The following is a 7,631-nucleotide window of genomic DNA, read 5'->3' as shown; positions in this document are numbered from 1 at the left end:
CTTTCCTAATCATTCCTATTTAACTTCCTTGTCATATACACACATATATGTATTTAAATCTAGGGTCTAAATATTAAAGAAACCATAGCATTTGTCTCTCTGAGTGTAGCCTATTTTGCTTAATGTAATGACCCATCTGTTTTCCTGTAACTCTCATAATTTCATTCATGTTTATGGTTAAATGAAATGGCATTGTGCATAATTCATATGTATATGTATATGCATTGCATATATTTGTATGTATTTATAATTTTGTTTCTTTTTTTTTAAAACTGTAACCAGCTTTACTAAAGATACTTTTCATAAACAATCATGGTATTTCAGGCAGGACATGGACAGACAATCAACAATATGCAAGAACTTCCCTTCTTGTATAGACTACCAAAATCAGAAAGCCACTATAAAACCCAATAAAGTCTTCATTCAATGCTTTGAAAAGGGGGAAGTAGCTTAACGCGAGGGTTGGCATTTCACATTAAGGGTGTTGTTTAACAGCTTTTCACAAGCCGACCCTGACTTTCAGGAAACGAACATGGCAGAATTATCAATCTGAAGATCAACAATGTTTTATAGAAGGAACCAGCGCTCTTCTGAGAACACTTGATGAAGTCACTGCTAAGTCCACATCGCCCAATAGACTGGAAAACTAATTTTGGGGGCCAGGTTCCAATAGGTCTCTGGTTTTAAGGGAATTAAGTCTATGTTGATAGTACAGGGGATATAAAAATGAATTTAGAGTTTTCCCAGCCCACAAGGCATTTTGTGCCTTGGTGACCACCTATGTCAAGACCAGGATAGCTCTCCTGGGAGCCAACAGGAACCTTCCAAAATTATCAGGGAAAGAGATTTTCTGTCCTCAGTCCAGCTTGGGAGATATGTTCTTAGTGATGCATGATCCTTCTCCCCCCCACCCCCAATAATGAAGTGTTCTGTGTGCTAACAATATAGCTTAAAAAAAGTAAAATAAAATTCTGCATTTTTATAAAACTTGATAAAAAATAGTATTTCAAACTGTACAGTCACCAGAAGTACACAGTTATCAAAAATGCACACATATCACTTGGCATCTCCAGCACCTTCAGCTTTCTGTGCCTGGTCTGTTTTGGCATCTCCATTTTCTGCAGGATTATTCGCATTCTTACCAGCGTCCCCTTCTTCCCCTTGGGTACCTTCTCTCCCTTCTTCGCGGGGGCCTTTTTAGGTTTGGGTTCTGACTTCAGAGGAGCAGGTTTAGCAGACAACCTTGCAGATCTTCTCTGTGGCTCATCCCTTACCTTGGCTTTGTCTCCTTTAGCATCCCTTTCAGCCTTTCTTTTGGGCATGGTGGCGGCAGGGGACTTCGGTGGGGAACAAGGATATACAAAGCATGCAAGTTTGGTCTGTGCCAGGGGGTGGGGTGGGGGTGGGGGTGGGGCGTTTGTCCTCACTGAGTCTTCACACTGGTCCATAATTTTCTTTCTTTTCTTTTCTTTCCTTTTCTTTCCTTTTCTTTCCTTTCCTTTTCTTTTCTTTTCTTTTCTTTTCTTTTCTTTTCTTTTCTTTTCTTTTCTTTTCTTTTCTTTTCTTTTCTTTTCTTTTCTTTTTTCTCTTCTCTTCTCTTCTCTTCTCTTCTCTTCTCTTCTCTTCTCTTCTCTTCTTTTTTCTTTTTCTTCTTTTTGTTGTTTTGATTTTGTTTTTCGAGACAGAATTTCTCTGTATAGCCCTGGCTGTCCTGGAACTCACTTTGTAGACCAGGCTGGCCCCGAACTCAGAAATCCGCTTGCCTCTGCCTCTCTAGTGCTGGGATTAAAGGCTTGCGCCGCCACGCCCGGCTTCATAATTTTCTTAAACTACTCATCTGATGATGGTATTTAGGCTGGTTTCAAACTTGGCTATCATAAATAGAATGCGGTAGTAAACATAGATGTGTTAAGTCTCTCCAATAGACTGACTCAGAGTTCTTCCGTTATACACCCGGGAGTGTACATACAGTAGAATCCTACGGTAGCATAGGATCCTACAGTACTAGATGATCCTACAGTACTAGAGGATCCTACAGTAGTATGGTATACAGAGAACCATTTTCAGACTTTCCATGGTTGAGTACTTCACATCCCATCTGCAGCGACAGGCTCTATGTTCTCTGAATTCTCTCCTGCATCTAATGACAGAGCTTTTTTTTGTTGTTGTTGTTTTGTTTTGCAGAAGAAGAAAATAAATGAGCAACCTTCACTGAAATCCACACTTGCAGTTCTGAGCCATGCACTGAGGGTGCAGAGGCAGGAATGCACTATCTGTTTTCCTGAACTTGGTGCCGAGGAGACCGTCATAAGCACAGCAGTGGAGAGAAGGGAGGGGTAGAGTCAGAGAGGCAGAGCGGGAGTCAGAGGTGACTGTCCTCTCAGGCCGCCTTGCTCTACATGGGCTTTGTGTCTACTGTAGCTTCCTTTTAGTGTGTGCTGATTTTGGTGTTTACTGTAGAAATGAGATCTGTTTTCTGGATGATATTTGAGGGCCTCCCGGCTTTAAAGGTCTTCCATCATTTTACAGTCCATTGGTGTAGAGCTGCTTGGAATTTCCAAGCTTGTGTTCCACTGCTTTTGGTAAATGTCTATGCCATTGGTCTGGCCACTTGAAACTAAAATATACATGCCACCCGTCACCTCAACCATCAGTCACTGTGGTGAGCAAAGGACACAGGGACAAATAAGGTCAAGCAGATGAAAATGAGCCAGTGTGGGAGGAGCTGAGCCTTGGACTCCCTTCCTGCTCCAATACACCGGGCACAGTTAGAGGTGGTTATGAGGGTATGAGTTCCGGGCTAAGTCCCACACTTAGGGAGGTAGGGATTTTACTAACAAGGTTTTATAGAATCTATTAGATAATTGCAAGACCCAGGATGTTTTGAACCTAATGGGACATCAGTGCAATTGAACTCCCAAACAGCTGTCAATCATTTTGGGGTAAAACTTGTGAGTTAGTCCCTTATGTCTTTCCCCCACCTCTACTCCATTTATGTTCAGATGGTAAGAAGTCGGCCTCAGGTAAAAGTTAAACTTTTGAAAACTATTCAGGAGACAAACCCTTTCAAAGTTTTGTGTGGAAAATATTCTTTTAATTCAAATTGGGTGAGAGTTGCCAGGGTAGCACATTAAAGATTTATTATCTGGGAATTTTTGGATCACAATTTAACACAGGTCTGGTTGCTTTATTCTAGTGTTTGGAGTCTGTCCAACCATCAGGCTTTCTATGTGGGCCAGGTATCGGAAGCATTGCCAATGCATTGATTGATTAATCAAAGCAGTGCATGTTGTTCCTATGACAGAGAGTTGTATAAAGAAGATGTTGAGATAGTTTTTTGATTATTTTTATCTCCAGATTATTGTGAGCTGGCAGTATTTTTGTATATCATACTAACCACATAAAAGTGCCCCCCCCCAGTTAGACATAAAGCATAGACACAGTATAGTTTTGAAAAAGTATGTGTGTGCGTGTGTGTGTGTGTGTGTGTGTGTGTGTGTGTGTACACCCACACATATGTGTGCATGTGTATGTATGTGTAGTAGTCAGAAGTCCTAGGTGTTGTTCTTTAGGAGCTGCACATTGTTTTTTGAGACAGAGGCTCTCACTTGGCTTGGAGCTTCCTGAGTTTACTACAGGAGCTGACTGCTGATCCCAGCAGAACCAACCTATCTGCTGCCACAATGGCGGTGTTACAAGTTCCTATCACCCTGCCCAGCTTTTAGAACATATTAACACATTGTAACTAATTCTTTGAGAATTTCATACTACGTCTTTTGGCCATAGTCACTCTCACTTCTCCAAGCCCTGCCAACTTTGTATCTTCTGTCTTTCTAAATAACCCATGGAGAGCAAATCCTGTTGTTTGTATCCTCTTCCTGGAGCACCGCCAAGTAACCATCAGCTACACCTTGAAGAAGGACGTCTTTCTCCTGTTTGCAGTTCCTCAGTTGGAAGAGGGCTCCTGAACCCCTTCTCTGTCCATGCTGGAATGTTGGTGGCGTGTCCAGTCTGTCATGTGGGTTCCAGGGACTGATCTCAGCTCCTCGTGCCTGCTCAGCAGATGCTTTGCTGATGATCTGTCTCCCCCTGGGAGGGAATTAACTCATGAAGCCATATCCAAGGTCACCAATCAACGCAACCCCCCTCCCCCCAAATGAAGGTCTTGGTAGTGGCACCTTGTTTTCTTCAATCGGGATCAAATGCAGGAAAGTGAACAGGTATTTCAAACTTCAGAAACTTCAGACAAATGGAACGTTACTGATCTAAACTCCCTCAAGGCCCACGAATGGATGCACTTTTTCTTGGTTTTGAAATTAATTTCAAGTCCAGGGAGTGGAATACATAATGTCTGTAATAATTTCAGAGTGAATCCCAGGGAAATGAAACATTAAATCTGGCTGAGATTTCACATTATAGGAATTACTGAATGTGCGCCATTAGCAAACATCACTCGGCAACCTACTGTATCGGAAGCTGCGAGGTTTAAACAAATACTCCAGTGTAACATTTCACTTATTGGGAGGCGTGACCAAACAATCAAATTACCAAGAATACAAGGAGAGCTCTAAACAGCCTGGCCTTGTAAATAATACTCCTCCCACCCCAAATCAGTCATTGCTCTCTTTTGGTTACCTCTGTATAAAGAAAATTTAAGGCTCCTTTTCAGGAGAAATAAAGACATTAGAGTTTAGCGATCTTTTCCACTTTCTCCCATTGACACTACTTTTGGCTTTGGCAGGCACTCTTAGCCAGCTTCCCGTTCTTGCTGTCTTTTCTTATACATGATTTACTTTTCCTTGAAAGCCTCACCATGAGATTGAAAAGACACACCATGCATCTTGCTGGCTGGAGTGAACATCTGCTTTCTGATTGCCTTTCTGAAGAGCTTATGTGTGTGGTAGCCCGCACTGCGCAAACACAGTATTTCTTGCTCAGGTCCCATATTTGAACACATTGAACCACACATATTTGAACCTACCTACTTTATTCATATGATCCTCCTGCCTGGGGCATCTTTGACACAAGTCACAGGCCAAGTGATTCCTCAATACTACTTCATTCCACTGAGTTCCATTCCCATCGGCATGAGCAGGAGATGGAAGCAGGAGGATGCGGAATTCAAGGAAGCCCCAATTATGTCGTGAGATCAAGGCTAGCTTGGATTATATGAGACCCTGTCTCAATAAGAAAAACAAGAAGCCCAAACCACTGAATGCTTATGTCTACCTAAACTATGAGAGGATGATAAGAGATTTCTGGATGAAGCAAAAATCATGCTAGGTCACCTGGCCACAACTTTCTGAGCTGTGTGTCTAACAAGTGGCCTTTGGAGAGCTGAATGTGGTTGGTGGCAGGTGGTGGGAGCTGTGGTACATATCAGAGCTGTACATCTGGCTTGTAAGTTTGTTTCCGGATCTTCCTTCTGGGCCTGTTGCTCTTTAGTGAAGGCTTGGAAGGGGCCCCCAATTCCAGACAAAGCCTCAGAGACCCTTTGTCTCACAGGTATATTATAACTTGCAGTTGATGGAGAAGTAAAAGCCCTGATACCCAGCACAGCACCTCAGTATATTTTCCCATGTATGACAATGTAGAGATAGGAGCCTTTTAAAACTAAGCCAAGAGCACCCAGGAGCTGCATCCAAAGCACATAAAACAAAAATCCCAATTTAAAAACTGGAAGGAAATTCACTTTGCTGCAATGCTAGACTTAGTGTTAAGAATTTTATTTTCTGCTTTTCCAAGAAAACCTCCCAGAACTTTTGTCCCTTGAGACTTCCAGAACCAAGGAAAGGACCTTGTCCCAGCCTGCACCCCTACCCTCCATCACACACTGGGGAGACAGACTGTCTACCTACCCAGGCAGCAGCAGCAGGGCTGGGCTATTCAGGATATTAGAGTGTTTTCTCAGCTGCTGTCTTTTTCTCCTCTCTTTAGCAAGAGGAGGTGTGTGAAATGGTGGGAAAGGGCTGCAGGAAAAGAAGCAGTCTGAGCTGTCTGAAGGAGGAAATTAGTTGGAAACAGTGACATCACTTGCAGATAAATTTGCCAGCATTCTTTCCGTTTGTAGAGCACATCACTGGCTTGTGAGGAGTCTGACGCTGATGTGCTGCAGGCTCAGTTTTGTCCTTTTGCTGGTCAACTTTAGGGGAACTCTCTCATCTGGACATGCTAACTGCTGGGCTGACAGTGTCTAGGGCAGAAGTCTTGACTCTAAAGAGGTTCAGTAACAGAAGAGAAGGAGAGCAAAGCTTCCAGAAATGTGTGTGTGTATACTTATTATGTGAGTGAATGAGTGTGTATGTACTAATTATGTGAGTGTGTGTGTGTATGTGTGTGTGTGTGTATGTGTGTGTGTGTGTGTGTGTGAGAGAGAGAGAGAGAGAGCATGTTTGTGGCCAGACATCCACACCAAGTATCTTCCTCAATCTATTCTTGACCTCATTTTTGGAGTTATTGTGCCTCTTTGAACCTAGAGCTCAACAATTCAGTCAGGCTGGCTTGCCAATGAGCTCTGGGGACCTTCTTCCCCCTGCATCTCTTATGTGTGCTGGTCTCTTACAGACACATGCTGTCATCCTTTGGTTTTTCGTGTGGGTGCTGGGGGTTGGACTTAGGGCCTCTCATAGGCACTGTACTGACAGAGGCATCTCTTCAGCCCCAGGATGATCTTAAAGAGCTTTTAGCCAGATGGAGAGGACCATTGTTTGAATCATTGTAAATATTTCTTAAATATCATTGGTGTTTTTCCTCAGAGACTTTCCTTGTGGGCGGTTTGTTCGGGAACTCTTTATATGTGACCTTTCTTTGGTACATAACAAATTTGAATCATCAACATTTGTGTGTGCTGTTCACTGTACTGTAATGGGCCTTGCTTCAGCTAGCTCTCTTTCCAGGTCTGGTTAATATTCATTCAATTTTTCCATAATGAGGAGAAAGAGCTACAGCTTTTCAGGACCAATCCACCTTGCATCCAGGTCGCAATATCCCCCATAAGGGCAAATGAAGGCAAAGGCTTTGTTTGGACCCAAAGCGAAGTGTAAGCTTTGGCCATTTGTCCTGTTCTGCTTCTTTCCCGGTTAGTCTAAATCCCAAGAGGTATAATTAACTTGGCCCCTTGCCATTTATATATTTAATTGGGCAAAGTGACATTAGGGCTTGAGTAGCTCTTTTGTGGAAATGAGTAAAAGCGAGCAACTTTTCAGTGTAGCCACCCTGGGCCAGCCTCTAACAAGCCCCCTTTATCTGCAGGGTGCATTCATCCCAAGAACTCCCAGGTTCAGATGTGCAGTAATGTAAGATGTAGCATTAGCTACAGAGGCTTTCCAGGCCTGAAGAGCAGCTAACAGATACCTTTTAAGCCCCATGTAGACACTGACAATTTTTGAATCATTCTAAAGTCTATCAGATTTTAAATGCTTTTGGTTCCTGCTTTAGGGTTTTCGTGGTATGAACAGACACCATAACCAAGGCAACTCTTACAAGGACAACATTTAATTGGGGTTGGCTTACAGGTTCAGAGATTCAATCCAGTATCATCAAGATGGGAGCATGGCATCATATAGGCAGGCTTGCAGTAGGCAGAGGTGAGAGTTCTACACCTTCATCTGATGAGAGTCTTAAAGTCCACA

The 7,631-nt window shown here is 42.9% G+C and overlaps 1 pseudogene; it reads right to left on the bottom strand.

The window, feature by feature from the left end:
- Nucleotides 1–1,056: 1,056 nt before the first annotated feature.
- LOC110285026 lies at nt 1,057–1,322 on the bottom strand (annotated as a pseudogene).
- Between the last annotated feature and the right edge of the window lie 6,309 nt (nt 1,323–7,631).

Source organism: Mus caroli, chromosome 18 (genome assembly GCF_900094665.2).
Source record: "Mus caroli chromosome 18, CAROLI_EIJ_v1.1, whole genome shotgun sequence".
In the NCBI taxonomy this organism is placed as follows: domain Eukaryota; kingdom Metazoa; phylum Chordata; class Mammalia; order Rodentia; family Muridae; genus Mus; species Mus caroli.
Note: the sequence above shows the minus strand (reverse complement) of the source record. Positions and strands in the feature narration are given on the sequence as shown.